Source organism: Microtus pennsylvanicus, chromosome 1 (assembly GCF_037038515.1).
Source record: "Microtus pennsylvanicus isolate mMicPen1 chromosome 1, mMicPen1.hap1, whole genome shotgun sequence".
NCBI classification, from domain to species: Eukaryota; Metazoa; Chordata; class Mammalia; order Rodentia; family Cricetidae; genus Microtus; species Microtus pennsylvanicus.
The window spans coordinates 206285983-206306420 of record NC_134579.1 but is presented as its reverse complement, the minus strand read 5'-3'; the positions used below and the strand labels follow the sequence as shown (position 1 = coordinate 206306420).

The 20438-nt window shown below is 44.6% G+C and overlaps 1 protein-coding gene across 2 annotated transcripts in view; it reads right to left on the bottom strand.

The window, feature by feature from the left end:
* The window catches only part of Esr1 (estrogen receptor 1), a 349292-nt gene extending 329085 nt beyond the window's left edge, over nt 1-20207 (bottom strand). For both annotated transcript variants that reach the window (XM_075949852.1, XM_075949861.1), the window contains exon 1: nt 19978-20207. The gene's annotated coding sequence lies outside the window, so the exon portion shown is untranslated. The remainder of the gene's footprint in view (nt 1-19977) is intronic.
* Between the last annotated feature and the right edge of the window lie 231 nt (nt 20208-20438).

Sequence of the window (20438 nt, the reverse complement as noted above, 5' to 3'; positions counted from 1 at the left end):
AAGAACATAGAATCCACAGGTACAAAGACAGATTGCATTTCATAGAAGAGCGTTTGCACTGGGGTTATCACTCAGCGTTACAGCATTTCCCTGGCATCCACGAAGCTGTGGGTCCATTTCCAAACATGAATATTATCATAAACAGTCTCGTCATCAGGTGAAGAAGTGAAAGGGTGAGGAGATATAGAGAACACTGGTAAAGGACACAGACCTTCATTTAGGGAAAGCAAGCTCAGGAGACCCAGGTCACAGAATAATGACTGAAGTTAATAATACTACTTTTGGGCTGGGGAGATGGATCAGCAGGTAAGAGCATACATAGATTGCTCTGCCAGAGGATCTGAGTCCAGATCCCAGTTTCCATGTTGGGCAGCTCACAACCGCCTGTAGTTCGAGATCCAGGGGATCTGATGCCCCCTGCTGGTCTCCATGCAGACATATCCAAACAGACATAGACACACAGACTCTCTCTCTCTCTCTCTCTCTCTCTCTCTCTCTCTCTCTCTCTCTCTCTCTCTCTCTCACACACACACACACACACACACACACCTGCATAATTAAAATAAGTCTTAAATAAAATACAGCACGTGATTACTACAAGGCATTGCCTAGTTTGTTATCTTGTATCCTTACATACCAAGCAAAAAATAAACAATAACACTATACTGCATTCACAGTTAGTACTGCGAAATACAATTTTGTGTTCTCCTCACAAAAACTTTGTGAAACAAAGCATGTATATTAATTAGCTGTTTTCTCCTCAGAGTGTATACATATTTTAAGACATTATGAAGGAAAGGAAGCAGATAACATAAACACATATACATGAATAAAATGTTTAAAAATAAATTTCATAAATGAAACTCAGATACAATTTAAGACAGACAGAATGCTTCAGTTGATAAATACAAGTTTGTCTGATAGCTTTTAATATGCATATGTATATATATGCAAATTACAGCCATAAATTAGGAAGAAGAACGGCAACTATACGGAGAGAAAGGGTCAAGGACACACATAAATAACTGACAGTTACAAAATCCAGACAAAAAATACTGTGCAAAGATAGTCAGCTCCATTATTAAAAAGAAGAAAAATGAAATGTGGATTAACAACACCCATCACAGTATTGAAAAGTTAGAAAGTAGGAAGAGAAGCGTTCTAGGCTTTGTATTTTGTTTGTTTGTTTTGGTTGAGGAAAATTCTATTGGATATATAAAGAAAATGATACTCTCAACCATTCCTAGTGGATTTACTATAACATTTTTAGAAAATAAAATGGAAAAAGCCATTAAATTTTAAAAATACACACATACTTTGAACCAGCAGTCCTACATCTGAGAATTCACCGTGAAACCCAAACCCCCAATAGCCAAGAATAAGTGTTTGCGGTTATTTGCTGTGGCAGCCTGGTTTTTAAAGAGAAGGGAAAACCATAGGACCAAGCAAACTGCCTTCTAAACATTTGTCTTTATGCCCATAGAGCAGTGATGCTCTCAGCCTTAGTCAAAGAAGTCTCTTCTGCAGTGGGCAGCAGCCGGCGCAGGGACCCATCACTGGCCAAAGTACTGAGAATAAGTGACCACGGGTGCTGAGCCCTCACAGGATGGGCTCAGGGAACTGGGGTGTGCGAAAGATGAAGCATGGGGACTGATGTGAATGCTGTCTTCTGGACGTGACCTAGCCACTGCACTCATCACTTCACGACAGCTGTGGCTACCTGCAAAAGACCTGTACAGATCAAGCCAGTCAGCATCCAGCATGAGTGGGGAGGGGCTCAGGAGACTCCACGCTTAGCTGAGGGGCTGAAGGCCAGTGGTGCCTGCCGGAGAAGGGGAAATCATTTTCTTGAGGGGTGCCACCACTGTAGAGTGCCCACACTCCAGAGGATAGCTCAACACCCATGCTCGCGCGGGCAGCACTAACTGGATTCCATGGGTTGCACTAAAAAGGAAGAGGACATGAAGGTGGGATGGTGATGTGCTGGAGGGCTCCAGAGAGAGGGGACTTGAAAGCGGGATGGTCAAGATACATTGTATACACATATGCAATTGCCAAAGAATAGATTTAAACTAGTAGAATAAGAAAATACTACAAAGAAAGGGGGGGGGGGGGCTGCAGCCTAACAGAAAGTATGCACGATACAGGTACAAACAAAATGTAGAAAATGAAATTCTGCACACTATAATACTATAATTGGCTAATTTTACACACAAGTAACACAGTTAAATAAAGTAGAGATTTTCTTTCTAAGTGGGATTACAGACAATTTTTGCTTGGAATATTTTTATGCCCTTTATCCCAGCACTCGGGAGGCAGAGAAAGGAAGTTTGAGGCCAGCCTTGTTTACAGAGCAAGTGCCAGGACAGCCAGGACTACACAGAGCAAACCCTGTCTCAAAAAACAACGTTTTAATTATTTGTATGTGTATGGGTTTGTACACATGAGTGCAGTGCCTCTGGAGGCCAGAAGATGGCGTCAGATCCTTCGGCACTAAGGTTATCGACATCTGCAAGCAAATCCTGGTGGATGCTGGGAAGCGATACAGGACCCCGGAAGAGCAGCATATAGTCTGGACCCCTGAGTCATCTCTCAAGCCCCACTTGAGGTTTTTTTTTTTTAATGAGTTTCTGCCACATAGTAATTTTCTTTTTAAAAGAAAGTGGGAAAAGAGTTCTCCTTTTGATATTATATTTTTGCTTTTAGGGATTCTTTTTAAGAAAAAAAAAGAGATTTGGACAGTTAGACTTATCAAAATACACAAGCAACTAAACAAATTCTAGTGTTAGGTAAATTTACAAAATACAATATAATTTAAATGTGTCTACATGTACAGATTTTACAGATATATATTAGGTATCTATATGCTTTCTGTACCATATATAAAAATGGAAATCATGTTAGATCTTGGATTTTCATGAGCTTATTAACATGTTGTCTAAACATGAAAATGTTACTTTTATTCAGTATTCATATGTAAATATATACCTATATACATATTATGAAGAGAGAACTAAAATAAAACATACTAAAGTGTCAGTGATTATTCGTGGCTGACGAGAACGTAGACAAGTTCTATTCTCTTCGCTAAAGTGGCTCCATGGAACCGGCTTCCTACTGTAGGAAAAGTGCCATGATCATTTCCAAAGGGAAGTCTGAGCAAGGTAATGATTTCCTGGGGAAATGAAAACTGTTCAGAGGCACCGCCTTCTTCTGGTGCTCCTGCAGCCTGAGAGAATCACAGCGTCTCTGGGTCATCTGTACTGTGTTTCTCACAAGGCTCTGCAGACCCGTGAAAGTCTATCGCTCCCCAGGCTGCCATGGCTCCAGCCTAGCACAGCACAAAGCATCGCGTTTGGAAGCTGAACCTCAGGGCAGCTCTCTGAGAGGTTTCACACAGTCTTACTGTGGTCTAAACCCAGCGACGGTTTTTCTCACCGTTTCTCGGTTGTCCAGTGACACAGATTCCTACAGTGTGGGTGAGGGCTCCCTACCAGGAAGCTCCATCATCTCCCTCTGTGGCTCCTCCTGGGTGGGAAGGGCTCTCACAACACAGATGAAGCAGCAGTGTGGGAAGGTAAACAAGCCTGTGGAAGGGACCCTGCCTCCTCTTGGGCACAGAAGGACAACCTGTAAACTCTGGCTCTTATCCCGGCAAATCTACCTGGAAGGACAAGATGCCAGCAAGGTAAACAGCAGCTCCGTGGCTTACATCCTCCTGATTTTCCCTCAGAAGGAGCTTGCTTCTTGATTGATTCAAAAAACAAAGGGTGGGGGGTAAGGGGGTTCTTGCCATATCTTCCCACTGCCCAGTGAAATTAAAGAATGACCATCAGAAACAGGGGCCTATTTCTTTAAGCACAGTAGACCATCTCTCCTGTTGCTGAAGTGATTTGAAGACATGTGTTCTGTATGCACGGATGGAGGACATTAGAACACTGTTCTATAGAGACTTGCAGCTGTCAGCAAAACACCATGTACACTTTGATGAACAGGACCATACTGAAGTTTAAATAAAAGACAATGGCCGAAGGCTGTAGTAAGAAGGCAAGAGACTTAGATAGATCCACGCATGTTCTTGACAGAATAGAGTCCTTCTCTGGCATCATGGCACCCAAAGTGACAGATGACTAAGATCTCCATTTGTATACATAGAGCTCCAGACTAGACAGAACATTCTGGTCTTATTTACGACTACATGTCAGGTCAACAATGTGAGTAGAAAAACAGTCTACTTAACTGTGCCGTGCTGTTGCCTGGGCGAGAATAAATTACATAAACCAAAGTCAATCTTAGAGGCTCAATCGACCATCACCGAAGTGCTCTTTGACTTCCTGTTAGTAACAAATTAACAAAAGAAGCCTCTTACTCTTGCCATCCCACATAAAGGCAGGGCTACCAGGAGCGACACTAGAATCCATTCTTTGGGATTCAATTCACTCAGAGACGAGATGAGAGCCTGGAGAAAACCACGGCAAACAGGTACCAGTGAGAACAGAAATAAACTCACTAAGTAATTTGTCCCAAACAGAGAATGAAGAGACATAATGGTGATCGGCTTATTAGCAGAAAGGAACACACATTGTTATATTGCAGTCGGTTCTTGACTACCCGTGTGTGATTTTTGCAATTTTGTGGATTCTCCTTCCCTCTGCAGCCTTTGTGCATCTGAGTCACCGCCATCTTTAATTCATGTTTCCAGAAGTCCCCAAACAACATGTTCCAGTAGTCCATGTCAGAACTCAGTAGGAAAGCAAAACCGAGCTGTGTGACCAGAATTTGCTGGCCAAAGGGTCCCTTTGCCTTTCAGGTTTGAGACGAAATCCCATGACACAACTTCGCCAATAGGAGAGAAGCCAACATGGGATTGAGTTTAGTGAATGAAGACACTGGGTAATAGTCTTTTTGCTAAGCAAAACTGGTAGACAATAGATATATGATTGAAGATGGATGGATGGATGGATGGATGGATGGATGGATGGATGGATGGATGGATGGATGGGAGACAGAAAGAGTGTATGTCAACTCTATTAGGTATCTCCTGCAGACAGGAAACTGTACTTGTGACGATAAACAGGGATAAAGCCTCAGGAAGAAAGACTCAGACTCAGAGACTAAGTAGACACGCCCTAAACAGGAGATAGGCCATCACAGAATTCTGTCCCACACCAGAAAGACAAGAATGCTAATTCACAGTGAAGCCTGAGCTCCTTCTTCCAGACTGATGACAAGTTCTTCCAGGGACAAGGTCCTTCTTTTTCACAGTGTTCTTATCTCTCTCAGTCAACTAAAATTTTTGCCTGCCCTCATAACCCAAACCCCAATTTGCAACGGCCAAGATCCCGAGGGATCTTCCCACGTTCATCTTGTCACGGACCTCCCGAGGAGGCATCTGCAGGAAATGTCGCAATCCCTCTGAAGCTTGGTTGACTATACTAGCAGGCGGGGGTACCCTGCCATTGATCTTAGAACTGTGCATGACCGTACGAGCTGCTCTTTGTAAAAGACGATGCACTAGGAAATCCTGGGATGGAGGAATACTATTATGGCTTGGCTATCACGTACCCCTCCAGAGCTCATGGGGTAAAGGCTTGGTCCCCAGCTGTGGCACTAGTTAGAAGTGGCTCCGCCTTCCTTAATGGATCAGTCCATTGCCAGCTGCACAATCTGATGGCATTGTTGGGAGGTGGCAGAATCAGGTGGTAGAGCCCATTTGGAGGAAACCGGATGCACGCCTTGGAAGAATAAATTTTGTCCCCGTTGTCTCCCTGTACCTCTTCCTCTGCTCCCTTCATGCCACAGACGAGCGTTTCTGCTGGGTTCCGCCCTCTATGCCCTGACGCTCCGCTCTGCTCTGCCTTGTCACTGGCCTCCAGTGACGGGCGATGAATACTGAAATGTCTGAAGCCATGAGAAAGATGAAGGAAGCCCCCCTTCTTCAGAACCCTCTCCTCAGATATTCCGCCCAGGATGAAAGGCAGAGGATGACGCTAACGATTTGACAATTCCGTTAATCTAGTAAGGTTCAAAACAGGCTGCAAAGAGAGCGGACTTGAAAGAGCTGTCTCCTATCTGTAGAAAAAATGCTTTAGAGAAGGGGGAGGAGGCCGTCCCACATGTCGGCTCTGCATTAATCCTTTGACATAGTCTTAGTGCTATTTTTTGGCCCTTTAGAGTTACTAGTTTAGAGGAGTATTTAATATTAACAGAGTTTAAAAAAAAACTTGGGAACTAGAGAAATAAGCTCGGAGTTATTTTTTAGCCCCAGCAAATATAAAATCAAAATGGCACGGTAACTTAGCCAAATGAGTTCAATAGTATCTTGAGCCTTGGTGTTTGGTTAATTGTTGTTGTTGTTGTGGTGGTGGTGGTGGTGGTTGCTGGTTTGGGGTTTTGTTGTTGTTGTTTTGGGTTTGTTGTTGTTGTTTTCCAGACTTCTACCAAAATCCTAGCAATAGCAGCATGTTCTGGAATTAAGTTTTAATCCAGGACCTCAGGAGTAGAAGAAAAACACAAGACAACTCAGAGACTGTCGTGTGCACAGAAACACACACAAGTACAGGGCTCGGAGATGGCTCCACAGGGAAGGTGCCTGTCAGCCAAGCCTGAGGACAAGGAATCCCAATCTCCAGCACCCACAGAGGCTGTGAGCAGAGGTATGCGTCTGCAATTCCAGCACCAAGAGGCAGGGGTGCGCTGGTCCCTGGCGCTCACTGACCGCCATCCTAGCCAAGTCGGTGGTTTCCATATTCAGTGAGAGCCTCCCTGTCAAACCTAAGGTAGAGAAAAATAAGAAAAGCTGCCTGACCTTGACCTCTGGCCTCCACACACATGAGCATGGGTACTAACATACACATATCCATATAGACATGCGCGTATCATACACACACATACAGAGAGAGGAGGAGAGAGAGAGAAGTAACGTATACTGAAAACTGTGGCGCCGTATCCCCGGGTTGGCATGCGTCGATGCATATCCTACTGGGCACATCCGCATCAAGATAAAGGACGTATTTATTTGTCAAACCCTCCCCCCTTTCCCTTCTCTTCGTCGTCTCTCTGCTTGCTATCCAAAAAAAGAATCAAACTAGCTGCCCGCCCCGAGCTGGCAAACAGCTACAGGCACTGTCTTCCTGGAAATAAGAAGCAGCCATCGTCCCCACAGCTCTTCTGCGATTCTCAGGAGGGCAGATTCACAGCTGCCCAGACTTCTAATGGAGGGATTAGAACTGTAGCCGCTTAAGTTAATAAACCAGAGTTGCTGGGGTGTGGGGGGCGCTCCTAAACAGCCTGGAGCCAGCCAAGTCTGTCTTTGCAGCCAGGGGCTCAGAGAGTTTCTGGTGCCCGAGGACAGTTGATCATCTATACCTTCTGAAGACTTGCTTGACCAGTCCCACAGCGCTTCTGAGGACGGTGACTAAGCCCAGACTTGGCAGAAAATTATTTAACATTCTGATTAGTCACTAAGCAAAGGCTTTGCTAGAACCTTTCATTTCCTACACAGCTGGGCAGACGCGGTCTCAACAGAAGCTTTCCTGAAGAGCCTCCCCACCTCCACACCCTGAGCTGCCCGGTTCCACAAGTAGGAAGTCATCATGCTGAGCAAAGCCCGCCAGTCCGGCCCTCAGTGAGACCAGCTTTAGTTCACTGGCAGCTCAGACTGGCAGGCAAGCCCAGGTCCACGCCTCCCTCACAGTTCAGGCAGGTTATATAAAAATAAACCTACATACTATTCCGTTGACTCAGATTTCCTGAGCATTTGAGCGCTGTGAAGGTTAGCATGATATTTGCAAACCAGAGGGGCTTTTACTGTTTCATGTTGCATGCTTGCTACTGGCTTCAGAAACTGCAAATAAACACAGCTGCCCGTGGTGACAATGTGGACTTTTGTTGTAATAGAGGCATGGCCTTCCAAGAGGTTTGTGAGCCACTTCAAAAATGCTCTGTGAGGAAGTGAGAGACGGATTTGAAAGTTCCTAAGACATTTTCGGTCTTAATTTTTAAGTAAAAAAATGCTGCGACCGGTGTCCACAATACACGCGTAACGGCTGCTGGTCAACCTACACGACATACGTTCTTGTATCAAGCTCTCGCTCGATAACAATTAAGAATAAAGAACTAATTAGAAATTAAGAATTAAGTCCAGTGCAGCAGGTTCTCAGTTATTGAGAGGCTGTGGTGAGGTAGCAACTGGGAGTAAAAGTCTATTCTCCACTTTAGGGTTAAAAAATTCACACACATGCCCTTCTTGCCAGGGTCGCTCAATTAGCAATGGAAGAGGGCAGGGACTTCAAAGAAAGAAAGGTTTCCACTGGCTGGCAGCTATTGTAAAGCTTTGAGAGAAAAAAAATACAATTTAAAAGGTTTCAAAACATCTGTATTTGGGGCAGGCAGTCCTCATGGTGACTCTCCCTGATAGCGGGTAAAGTCAGAGCCGAAGAGAGACATAGCTTGTAGCTCGGTAGTGGTAGAGCAACCTCCCTGAGGGTGCCAGACCCTGGATTCCATGCCTGCCTAGAAAGGAAATGTAGAGGGGAAGGAAGAAAAGGGAAGTGGGGAGAGAGGGGAGAGAAAAGGAAAGGCGGGGAGGGAAGAAGAGAGGCAAGTCAGAGGGGGAAGGTAACAGAGTAAAGGAGAGGGGGAGGAGAAAGAAAGGAGGAGAGGGGAGGGGAGAAGGAGAGGGAAAGGAAAAGGCAGAGAGGAGACCAGGAGTGAAGAAAAGGGGAAGGAGGGAGGAGGGGGAGAGAAGACAAAAGAGAAGGAAAGGGAAGAAGGCTCAACCACACAGGGCCAGTGGTTCTTAACTTCAACTCAAATCACTACAGAATGCTATTCAGGCAGTAAGCATTGAAAACTCATTCCCCAAACTCGCGTCTGAATTAGGCTTTATGTATCAAGGAAGAAGCCAAGAAACAAAAGGGAGAAACTAGCACGTCCACACCTATCTCCTGGCAGTTCCACTGAGATCACTATTTGCATTCTTTCTAGGAGAGCCAAGCTGAGACCGAATGCTCAGGCACAAATTATATTAAAAGATGCTTATGCTTGTGCCTCTGCGGGCAACCTCTTCCTTGTGTCTGTTAACAGGAAGGCAGAAGAGATCCGGGTAATTTCAAAGGATTCCGTTGGTGAATGCCGGTTTGGGACCTCCATTTCAACGAAACAAGCTGATTAAAAACGGATGTGTCTCAAAGTTCCAAATATCAGCTCACATCCAACTCCTTGACTATGTTCAAGCACAAAATTAAGAAAAGGGCTAAACTGATCACCCAGACCATAAAATACTTGACTTTTAAGTATCAAGTCCTGAGTTCTATGCCCCAGAACCGATGTAAAATAAGCCAGGCATGGTGGCACATGTTGGTAATCACAGAACTGGAGAGAGCGAGACAGTGGATCCCTTAGGTAGGTTCCAGGTCAATAAGAGATCCTGACTCGAAAAACCAACATCACCTGAGGAACAACAGCTGACTTTGTCCTCACATGCCCACACGCATGTGCACACACACACTTGAACCTGAATACTTGCACATGAACGAGTGTGCAGGCACGTGTGCGCACAAACACACACACACACCATGAATGCACACAAAGCAGTGTGCTGGAGGAGAGGGCTCAGTGGAGAAAATATTTGACACACAAGTGTAAAAACCAGATTTCTAGCCCTGCATCCACAGTGAGTCCATACACATGTGAACATACAAGCACACACAAACACACGTCAAGACAAAAACTAAGTAGGACATGCGTTCTTGACCACTGACATAGTTAGTAACATTGATTCATTCTTGCACAGGCCAGGACTCACTGTCTGAACTCAGACTCCTGGGATGACTTCTATTTTTACCATTGGAACCAAAACCCATTGCCCACAGTATTTGAAAGCAAACATTCAGGTCCAGAACACACCTCTTCAGCTGTGCACTATCGGTTGGCCACACAGACATGACAATAGGGTGGAAGTGTGTTCACTGCGCAGAGCTAAGGGCGGGTACTGCGATACCTCCCAGGATACAGTTTAGCTCACCACCCTCACAGCTTTCTTATCTTGGATACAAAATTGTTCTTGCATTGTTACTTTATTACAAGAGATTTCAACAGACTCTTTAGGAGTACTTCAGAAATATTTCCCTGGCCATTTTTAAATAAAATCCTTATTGGTTAGTAATTCACTTGGCACACAATTTGCTCATTTAACAATTCTGTGGTTGTTAGTACATCGTGACCACAAGGTTATGAAGCCACTTCCAATTTCAAAACATTTCCGTCTTTTTATTTCTTGACAGTTTCATACATTCATACAATATATTATGACCACATCCATGGGCCACTTCAAATATGATCCTGAGCTTCTGAAGGAAAAAAAAAGAGAATGGTGCCAAGTTCACGTTTTTAAAGTGTTGGGTTATGGGTAAAATGTACAAGATACAGCAGAGTGGGAAAACTTGTTTGCCTTTCCAATATTTGGTCCATCTGAAAGGTTAGGGTATCTTTATTTCCTAATCACAAGAGACAGTGGGCCTTACCCATAAACTTTTCCCCAAATTAAAAGAGACCAAGTGGACCGTCTACTAGTGAATGAGTCTTCGGAAGTAGCTGGTCCACACTGACAGATTTACACAGAACAACGGTGGGTCAATGGCTGTATTTCAGGATGGGAAACACCTGCTCAAATTAGGTGGTTTGTGGTTTCCATATCAAACAAAAGAAGCAAACACCACACTGATTCTACCGTGTGTGTGTGTGTGTGTGTGTGTGTGTGTGTGTGTGTGTGTGTGAACTAACGTAATCCAAGCCTTGTTCTGTGGACTTGTACACTTCTTTCTTGTGTTCTACTGAAATTAAAATGATACAGACATATAAACATGATGAACTCCTTCTTCTATACCTATTATTCTTAGGTTGGGTCTTTTCATGGTGTCCCATATTTCCTGGATATTTTGTGTTAAGCTTTTGTTAGATTGAATGTTTTCTTTGGCCAATGAGTCTATTTCCTTTATTGTATTTCAGTGTTTGAGATTCTCTCTTCCATTTTATGTATTCTGCTGTTTATGCTTGCATTTGTGGTTCCTGATCATTTTCTCATGATTTCTGTTTCTATAATTTTCTCAGCTTGTGTTTTCTTTATTGTCTCTATTTCAGTTTTCAAGTCTTGAATAGTTTCCTATGTTTGATTGCTTTTTCTTGGTTTCTTTAAGGGATTTGTTGATGTCTTCCAATTTTTTGTTTGTCTTTTCCTCAATTTCTTTGAGGGAATTTCTCATTTCCTCTATAAGGGCCTCCAACATTCTCCTGAAGTTATTTTTTTTCAGTCATTTTCTTCCGCTTCATCTATATTTGGCTGCTGTAAGGGCCACTAGATTTTACTGGTGTCGTGTTGCTCTTTGTGGTGTTCCATGAAACATAATGAACCCCAAGTGCTAGAAAGCAGCAGTGTTTTCAATGGGAAAAGCACATGCACTGTGAACGGGAGAAAAGCTAGTCCAAGATGATACTCAACAACTTTCTGCAAGAAACCTTTCCCCCATGTTAAATTAGATGGTGCGGGCTCCCTCTACCACTTCCACCCAGCATCTGAGAGAGTGAGCTGCATTCAACAGAGATACTTAGGGTTAGACACAATCACCAATGATATCATTGATATGGAAAAAACTTGCACAAGCATGCAACCACCTTAGTAATAAACTTTTAAATGCTGCCCTGGTGTTTTAGACTGGTTCTGAACAACTACGTGAAGCAAGGCCCTGGCTGTTGTCCAGTGGAGCTGGACTGTGGACATTGACCAAGTTTCCTGGCATTCTACCCTCGCTCTTTATCCTATTTCAGTCCCCGCTTCTCCCTCCACAGTGACTTTCTGGTTATGCATTATCTGGTTTGGCCGTCTCTACTGCCCACTTCAGATAACTACTCAACCCTCCACTTGGCTCGCTGCTGTGTAAGCTTGACCTAAGAGAGTGAGTGGCAAAAGAGCCAGGATTTTCCTTTGATGTCTCAGAACTCGGGATTCCATTATATAATCTACCGTAAATCCTGGCAGTCAGGACCGACACCAGCTTCCAAAGTTACCAGAATACGACACTCCTACTTGATTCATTGTGGATTCTGACATCTCTTAATTACTATGAACTCAGGACTTCAGCCTGCCAGCGATAAGAGACATTTCTGACTTGCCTTCTTCGTAGTTTTAAGGGTTTCCTTGATTAATTCTCTTCTCCTGTAACCTGAGCTTCACATGCCAAATGTTCTCATTGGCTCTTTGCCTCTAAGGTCTGAGCTCACAGATGTTTTCTTGTGGCTACAGAAAATACCTCTCCTCTGAGGATAGGTTTGATAAATAAAAAGGAAAAAAAAAAACAGGCAATAAATTTTGAGCTGAGGAACTGGATGAAGAAGTCAAGTGCAGCCTAATAACCATACTTTTATATATCTACAAACCTGCCCGAGGTACTCAAGTTCCAAATAGAAGTGGTAGTAGATGCTAGGATTTCCTACCAACAAATTGAGGCCTTGGAGAGCCCCCAGCCTTCTTCTGTGTAATAACATAAATCCTTCTCCTTGCTCAACACACAACAAGGCTTCCCACAAGGAGAAAATTGGCACGTTTAAATGTCCCTTCTACTCCAAGTATTGAGGGAGGAGTGGGATGGACAGGGTCCAGATGGTGAGACAGGGGACCCAGGGCCTGTCTCATCTGGACACAATAATTTGTGAACTGTTCTGGGTGATTAATAACCCAGCACTTGAATCCTGCTTATGCAACATGAGCGCTACAGTAAGCTGACTTTTGGTTTCTGGTTTTTTTCCTTTCCTAGAAAACGTTTTTCTATGAATCTTTTCTTGTTATTGTTGCTAACTAGATTTGAAGCAGCTCTTCCTTTGATTTGTGAAGTTCAGTGGGCTGGAGGGCAGGACACCAAAGCAACAAGAGCAGTGTTCGTCCCGAAGAGTGTCACCATGTCACTGCTCCCCTGTATGTCCGTCCCTGCTCAAAGCAGGAGAGTCAGGCATCAGCTACCACGGGACACTCTCAGCACGTCTCAGCAACCCTCAAGGTTCATTCTAATTGGTACTAAATGTGCTTAGTGTTTCCTGCTGACTCCTGTCCCTAATAAACCCTTGCCTTGTTTTCTTACATAACCGCCACCCTAACCTTTACAATACCCTCCTCCTTTAAAAGACAGCAAAGAAGAGGAAAGGGAAAAGAACAGTCTCCCCGTCCTCTTCCTTGGCCCTCCAATTGCCGCCCTTGGCTCCAAACTCCAGCAGTATGAAATTATCAACAGTGACAAGAGGTTTAACAGGCTCCCTTCCCAAACAGAGCCTCCGATAGCATCTGCCATCTTCCGCTCCCAGACAGGCACCTATGGGCTTAACTGTGCATATGCTAATGGCTTAACTTGCTGTTCCAAAAGGAAGCTGCTGAAGACAGAAGCGTAATTTGGTACCCGCATGGGAATCACACCCCTTGCGCCACGCCTTCCACCATTTGCTAGGGAATTAGGCCTCCGAAGTCAGAGAGTTGCTCAAGAACTCAATGTAGCATACATGTTTGACAAGTATGAATAAATTATAATAACTGCAGCGGTCTCCATCTTATACAAAATGGAGCTATTAGGCTATGAATCTATAGCTGATCCAAATGAGACTATTTTGCCATAAAACAATCCCACATATGAAGTGTGCTACTTAGTCCCTAGTGATCCCTGAACACAGTCTTATAGCAGCTCTGTGGTTAGATCCATCTTGCCATTATGGAGATAACAGAGTACTCCGTGTGCATGCGTGTCTGGCTATCTGTTACTGGAAACTGAACACAGGATCTTGCATGTTCTACGCAAGCCCTCTACTACAAAACTACGCTCCCCACCCTTTCCTAACTTATCATTTTGAGAATGGTATTATCGAATTTCACAGCTGGTGTTGAACTCTTTCTGTGACCCACCGAGATCTTCCGTGAGTGATCCTTCTGCCTCGGCCTCCTGAGTATCTGCGGATGAAGGCTTGCATCACCAGGACCACTTTGTGGCGATGTCTTTTGATACCCATCCCACTTCTCTATTAACCATTTTGAAAGCCTTTCTTTTAACCTCCATCAACAATTGTAATTTGAAAATTGAGTCCTTAAAAGATCTGTTAAATTGCCCAATTGAAGTCGTCCACTTAAATTAATAGTTCACCTCTCTTGAGCTGTTCCAATCACCTTCAAATTGATGTGCTCACTCTTCAACTAAAAACTTCAATCTGCACAGGACTTCCAAAGTGAAGGCATCATTTCATTACAACCTCGCACAAAAATCTTTAATGCCTACAGTATGAAATCCGAAGTCCTTAAAATGGCATTTAACTCCACAGTCCTAAATTCTTGCTAACTCCCCCTTGCACACTTTTTACCTATCTTCCTCTAAGACCAACTCCTTATTCCCCTAAGTGATTGTTCCATACCTTGGATTAGAGTCTTCTACCCCCTAACATCTTCCTAGGGCACCATTGCCCTTTTTTCTGTGTGAAGGCCAAGTGTCACTTCCTGTCCCAAACTCCTCTATGCCAATCAGAATTAACTTCTCCTCTGGGTGCTTCCACACCACGGAGCTCATCCCTATCGAAGATACCTCACTTCCTACTCAATTAATTAAGCACATGTCACAGTCAGTCTGGAGCAATCAAGCATAATGGTATGTGCCTAAACTTTCACATCTGATTCTTAAAAATCTTCTAGAGAACAAAGAATGCATTGCATTCAATCAAACACAGCACTGCATCTCTAACACGGATGGGTACCAGATCCTTCCCAGGGTACAACCATACAGCCCTGAGCAGAAGCCCCATGTTGGCACCTGGGGCTCCCCATCGGGTCTGCAGCAGATTCTTTAGCACAGAGTTTAATGAGCTACAGGAGAGCTTTATGGTTATTGCTCATTCCCGGGCAAAATTAAGAATTTAATAAGCAAGTCAAATTGAACTACATCTTTTCCAATAAGAGATTCCATGCAAACGGGATTTCCAAAAATCACTTATTGGGGAAGAATTTACAGATGTGACATAGCTTTACACAAAAAGATGCAAAATCAGATTCTTGTATTCATGATATGACCAGCTTTACAAGGTTCCCTCTCTTTGTAATGTTTTAATAAAGCAAATCCTAATGAATTATTGATTGTAGCAAATAAAAAACAGAGTTCAAAAGATGACTATCATCCTACAGAGGGACTTAAAGTTCCTTGTCAAGTTCTTAAGAATATTTATCACAATTCTCAAAGCAAATACCCCAATGAGACTCTTTCGGGGAGCACCGAGGGAGGAAGGGTCTCAACACGTATATCTTCTGAAGCACATGGAGAAGGAGGTCACCCCTAACCCTAACCCTAATCGGTCCATTTAGAGAATTTAGCTGATAGCCCCCAAACAAGCAAAGGGTTTGACAAGACCCGAGGAATAAGAAATCTTGACAACAACAACAACAACAAAAACGTGTCATGTCAACACTCCAGAGAAGGGCAGCAACCAGGGCCACCAGCCACTTAGCAAGCTGACTAATCTTCCTCAGCAGGAGGTTTCAGCACTGCTATCTCCTCTCCATCCGCCTCCTCTGCTCCCAATGAGCAGTGACCAAAAGGTCATGTGATTGTCTTTAAGGAGGGCAGGTGAAAACTGTGCCCTATTAATATTGTCTATTCTCAGCAAGGAGAACCCCCAAAGAACTGAGAATTGCTGACTTTAATTGAGAGGCTAGAGCCAGATCACATCCCTAGAGGCTGTAGTTGAGAAAATGGAGTGACAGGGTATACCAATGAGACATTTGACGGCTTCTGCACTAGCCCCTGTCATCTCCCACCGGAGAACATCCCCCAAGTCACACTGGCACCTCAGGAAGAAGCAGATTGACTTCTTCCAATACCTCATTGCCACCCCGACCTCACAGGGGAGCTTTATGGCAAGCCCAGAGGCTCCCTCCACTTACACTTCCGTCTGCACACCCTGAGTTCTTCCCAGGCTCGGGGAGACCACCTCGCACTGCACTCCCTAGCACCACACTGAACCTCAAACCTTGCTCTCTTTCCTCGCAGGATTTCACAATACAGCTAAGTAATTATTTGTGCATGTCGCGCAACAGTCTGCATTGATGAAGGTGAACGTGCATACGTATTATCACCTTGAGTTTGCATCAGGAGCCACGAAACTTCTGTAAGTCGGGTGTCGTCACTGCAGAAAGACTGGGCTTTGGGGGCGGTATGCTATCTCCTGGGATAGGAGCTCAGTTTGCTCCAGGCCAAGGTTCATAACAGCAAAATGCTTCAGAAACAAATATTCGCTATCAAATACTGATGATAGAATGGACTTGAAGATTAGGTGGACTTTTGTCTCCTAAGACTAGGCTGCCACCTTGGAAACTGTGTGGGACCCTATCATTTATTTGTACGAAGCCTTAACTTCCTCCTTTGTATAATGGGAGTCATATGATTGCTGGGTTGGTGTGAGAGTTAAATGTGACAACAAGGAAAAGCATTGCACATTCCAGCACTGAGGGATCAACGATGTGAAGCAAAACAAGAGATCTGCCTAACCCTCGAGTTACTACTGCAAGCTTGTGACACTAAACATATACAGGACCAGTAGTGGAGAGCCTATCTTAGGTCCTCGGCCTGAATTCGAAATTTAGCATCCAAACCATGTGTGCATAGAGTAGGAGCATTTGCCCAACAGCAGATCAAAGCCCTTCTCTTTGGGAGTAATGACGCCAGGAAGTAACCCAGAATCTCATGTGTGCTAAAGAAGCAGTAGCTCTTCTGAGCTACGCATCTCACCCTTCCACCTGACCTTGCAATGTGAAGGCAGACACAAAGCGTGCATCGCATGGTTTCAGAAAGGCTCGTCTCAGCAAGACCTTGTTCCTCACGAAGGGGTGACCCTACTTAGAGATATAAAGAAGGGGCCATAGAGAGATGAAGAGCTGGGCCTTGGGGGCATTCCGTCTTCTCTTTCCCTACGGATCACAAAGTAGGAATGTTTTCTGGCAGGTGCAATGTTCAGTTGGCAGGAATAGCTAGCTCCCTTTTATGTTTTTGGAACAAATTCGGTGTTGCAATTGGATGGACATCAGTCTCTCACATCTAGGAAGCTGCCCGTAGGTTCTATCCATTGATTCAAAGGACGTTTACTGAGCACCACACTTATAATGGAAAAACTCCGTATTGAGTTTCTTTCTTTCCTTTGGGTGGGGATAGTCGAGTAGCACAGGGACTTACTACTGGGTAGCCTAGGCTGACCTTGAACTCATAACCTTGCTGTCTCTGATCTCTAAATTCTGATATTATTACAAGCGTTATATTGAGTTCCTAAAACGTGAAGGCTGCAAGTAGTTCCATGCGTGCTTCAAGCTCCCTGAGCCCATGTAGTGGACACCTGGTACAACTCTCGTACTGCTCCTTCCTGGCAGAGATTGGAGGCCAAGGGTGAATGGCACAGCTAGGAAGTAGGAGGAGTTAAGGCGGGGACTTGGTCACTTTCCCTGGACCTGTGAATCCTCACCAAAAGGTTAACTGAGGTGGACAACCTAGACAGGGGAATACGCTTGATAGCAGGATATATCTAGGGATGGGTGGACAGCTCAAGCTTCTTGGATTTCTAAGAATCACGGACTTTCAGAGGAGAACAAAAATAGTAGACTCCTAGAAAGTCGTGCAGTTCTTGGGACCATGCAGTTTCGCTGCTGCGGTCTCAGGAGATGATCTAGAAAAAAAAAGATTACTAGGATGTCGCTTTAAGAGGCAAAATTACCGTCATCATCACCATCTTTAGCAAAAGCTACCTGTAGAGGGCTTTCCTTTACAAAGAGCATGGGCGGAGGGGTGGGTACGGCAGAGTGAAATACTCCCTGTGCAAGCCTGGCGACCTGAGTTCAATTCCCAGAACCCATGGAAAGATAGAAGGAGAAAGGTGACTCCACAAAGATGTCCTCTGACCGCCACATGTGTACTATGGACCACAGAAGCCCCACCCCCACCCTGCACACATCATATCTCACACACACACACACACACACACACACACACACACACACACACACACACACGGTTAGTCCCTGTGTCTCATAGGGACTCACAGGGAGTCTCGTAGGTGGTATCTCTGTCTCAGTAAACAGCCAGTGAGCCCAGGCAGAGGTAGATGGGAAGGGCTACATCTCCTATGCATTTTACCAAAGGCATGATGGTCTTACCCAAGCTGTTTTCCCTTACAGCCTCCCCTGTATTCATGGAGCAAACTGAAACTCAACCGTGGCCTCAGGTCAAGCAATCACTCTGAGCAAGTGGACTCAGCAGGTACCCGCTGTAATGTCTATACGGGTTCAGGGGTTTCCGTTTGGAGGAAGGCGGATGGGTGACTGGATGGCAGGTGGTTCTGAGCCCTAAACTGAACGAAAGCCCACGATCATTGAAAGAAAAGATAGTTGTCTGACTTTGCTTTTGCAGCAAATTTATTCTTTAGGGCTTTATTCTCCTCCTCTGCTGTCATGCGCAACAAAACTGAACAATCACATGCAAGTGCCAAAGCAACACAGCTCACACACTCACAGACCCTGATAATCACAGGCAATATTTTGCCTTTCTTCCTGCCTGGCCTGTCTCTGACACCTGGCTCGGTTTTATTTCTAACTTCTGTGACAAAAATCTACCAATCACTACAAGATTGGATCCAATTGCTACAGTCTTATATCTACACAAGAACAAGAATGGGGCCTTCTTGGAGTATTAGCAAGACAAGAGCAAAACGTTTGTCTTTTTATTAGGTTGGGGGGGAAGAGAAAAGAATTTTAAAGAAAAGAAATAGGGGCTGAACCTCAGATCACAGAGGTCCCCGCCCTATTGACTTTTTAAAAAATAAATTTAAACAGGTTCACTTTCCCCCCTCTCAGCATACATTATTGTTTCAAATTCAAAACTCAATACATTTCCCAGCAGCCTTGTGGGCGGAGGTGCTCTATAAATCTCCTAGATTTGGCCCAAGAAGCTAATTTTAAAACATTTGGCACCCGTGAGTGGTACTTCATGCCGCAATCAAACATCTTAATAAAACCCAACCCTTATATTAGGTAAAAAAAAAAAAAAAGTTTTTAAATGGATTCTAACCATCTAGGCTTTTGTAGGCAAGTCAGAGAGAACGAACACTGGCAACTTCTTCTTCAAGCACGAGACTTTCCACTACAGGAAACGGGCGGCTTCCCTGTGGCCAAAATGAAAGTCTCCTTCTCTGCCTTTAGTCACTACCCCGTCGTTAGCGAGTGGCACACGCTGTGTGGCACCATCCTTAACATCCACATCACCCTGCCTCAAAAGAAAGGAAGAAAGAAAACCCAGTCACCCATGGCTACTTTCAGGTCTGAGCTACGGGGCTCAGAACTCGCCCACGGTCACCGGGCAGCTTCAAGACAAGATGAATTACTAGATTGCATCGCTTTGCAGAAAACCCAACTACCTTCGGAAAAACAAACGAAGGTTTATCCCGGTCGCTTACTGAGATCAAGCTCCTGTAAGTCACAGCACCAAAGATTAAGCAACAAGGTCGCGCTGAGGCAAGTACAACGCCAGTCTAAAGCAGGAACTTTTTAAGCTCGCGCATGTTTCAGCCACACAGAATCTCCAATAGCCAGACCTGGGACCAATAAACAGACGTGATCTGGGGAAGGCAGGCAGCCTGTCAGAGCTGTACTAAAATAACCACGTCGCCCTCTGGCTCAGCTGAACGTGGCTCCCAGAGTGTATTTCCACGGCACCAAGGTCAGGTTTAACACGCTAACATCATGGTAAGGTTTGCCAGAAACTTTGTAAAATATCCCTGGCGCAATGAAAGAAAGAAAACGGACAAATTTTCACAGGGGAGGCGAGCTCTTGAGACTCCAGCCTGCTTACACATAATAGCACAGTAAAGCCAAAAGAAAGAAAGAGGGAAAACTGTAAAGAAATGGAGAAGAGATAGAAGTACCTGCTTGAGAAGAATGTCCCCCAGAGACTGCCTTCTTGTGCTAGGGAATGGCAGAGGAGGGGACATTGGCCTCTCCTGGCGTCACAGGGCTGCTGAGCATGGAGCCTTGTGTTTTCAGTTTTGGTAGAAGCCGTTCACGAGGCTGTTATGACCATGAAATTAGGAAATGCAGTCTCAGAAGCAAGGAATTAGCACCACCGCTTGACTGTGATTGGAAACTCTGCTCCGGATAATAGGGGAGGGGGTGGCCTTCCTCTGTCCTGCCAGGCCCGATTCCAACTTTCTCAGCGTTTGCCTACAGAGAGATGTTTGCAGAGGGACAAGCCTCTGGTCAATTAGCTGAGACTTTTTTTTTTTTAAGGTGATCCAGCCCATTTTCTCTTTACTTGCAATAAAGCTCAGAGTCTAGACGGGCATGTTGACTTAGAAAAATAAAATAAGAAAGCGTCCTCTGAACGCAT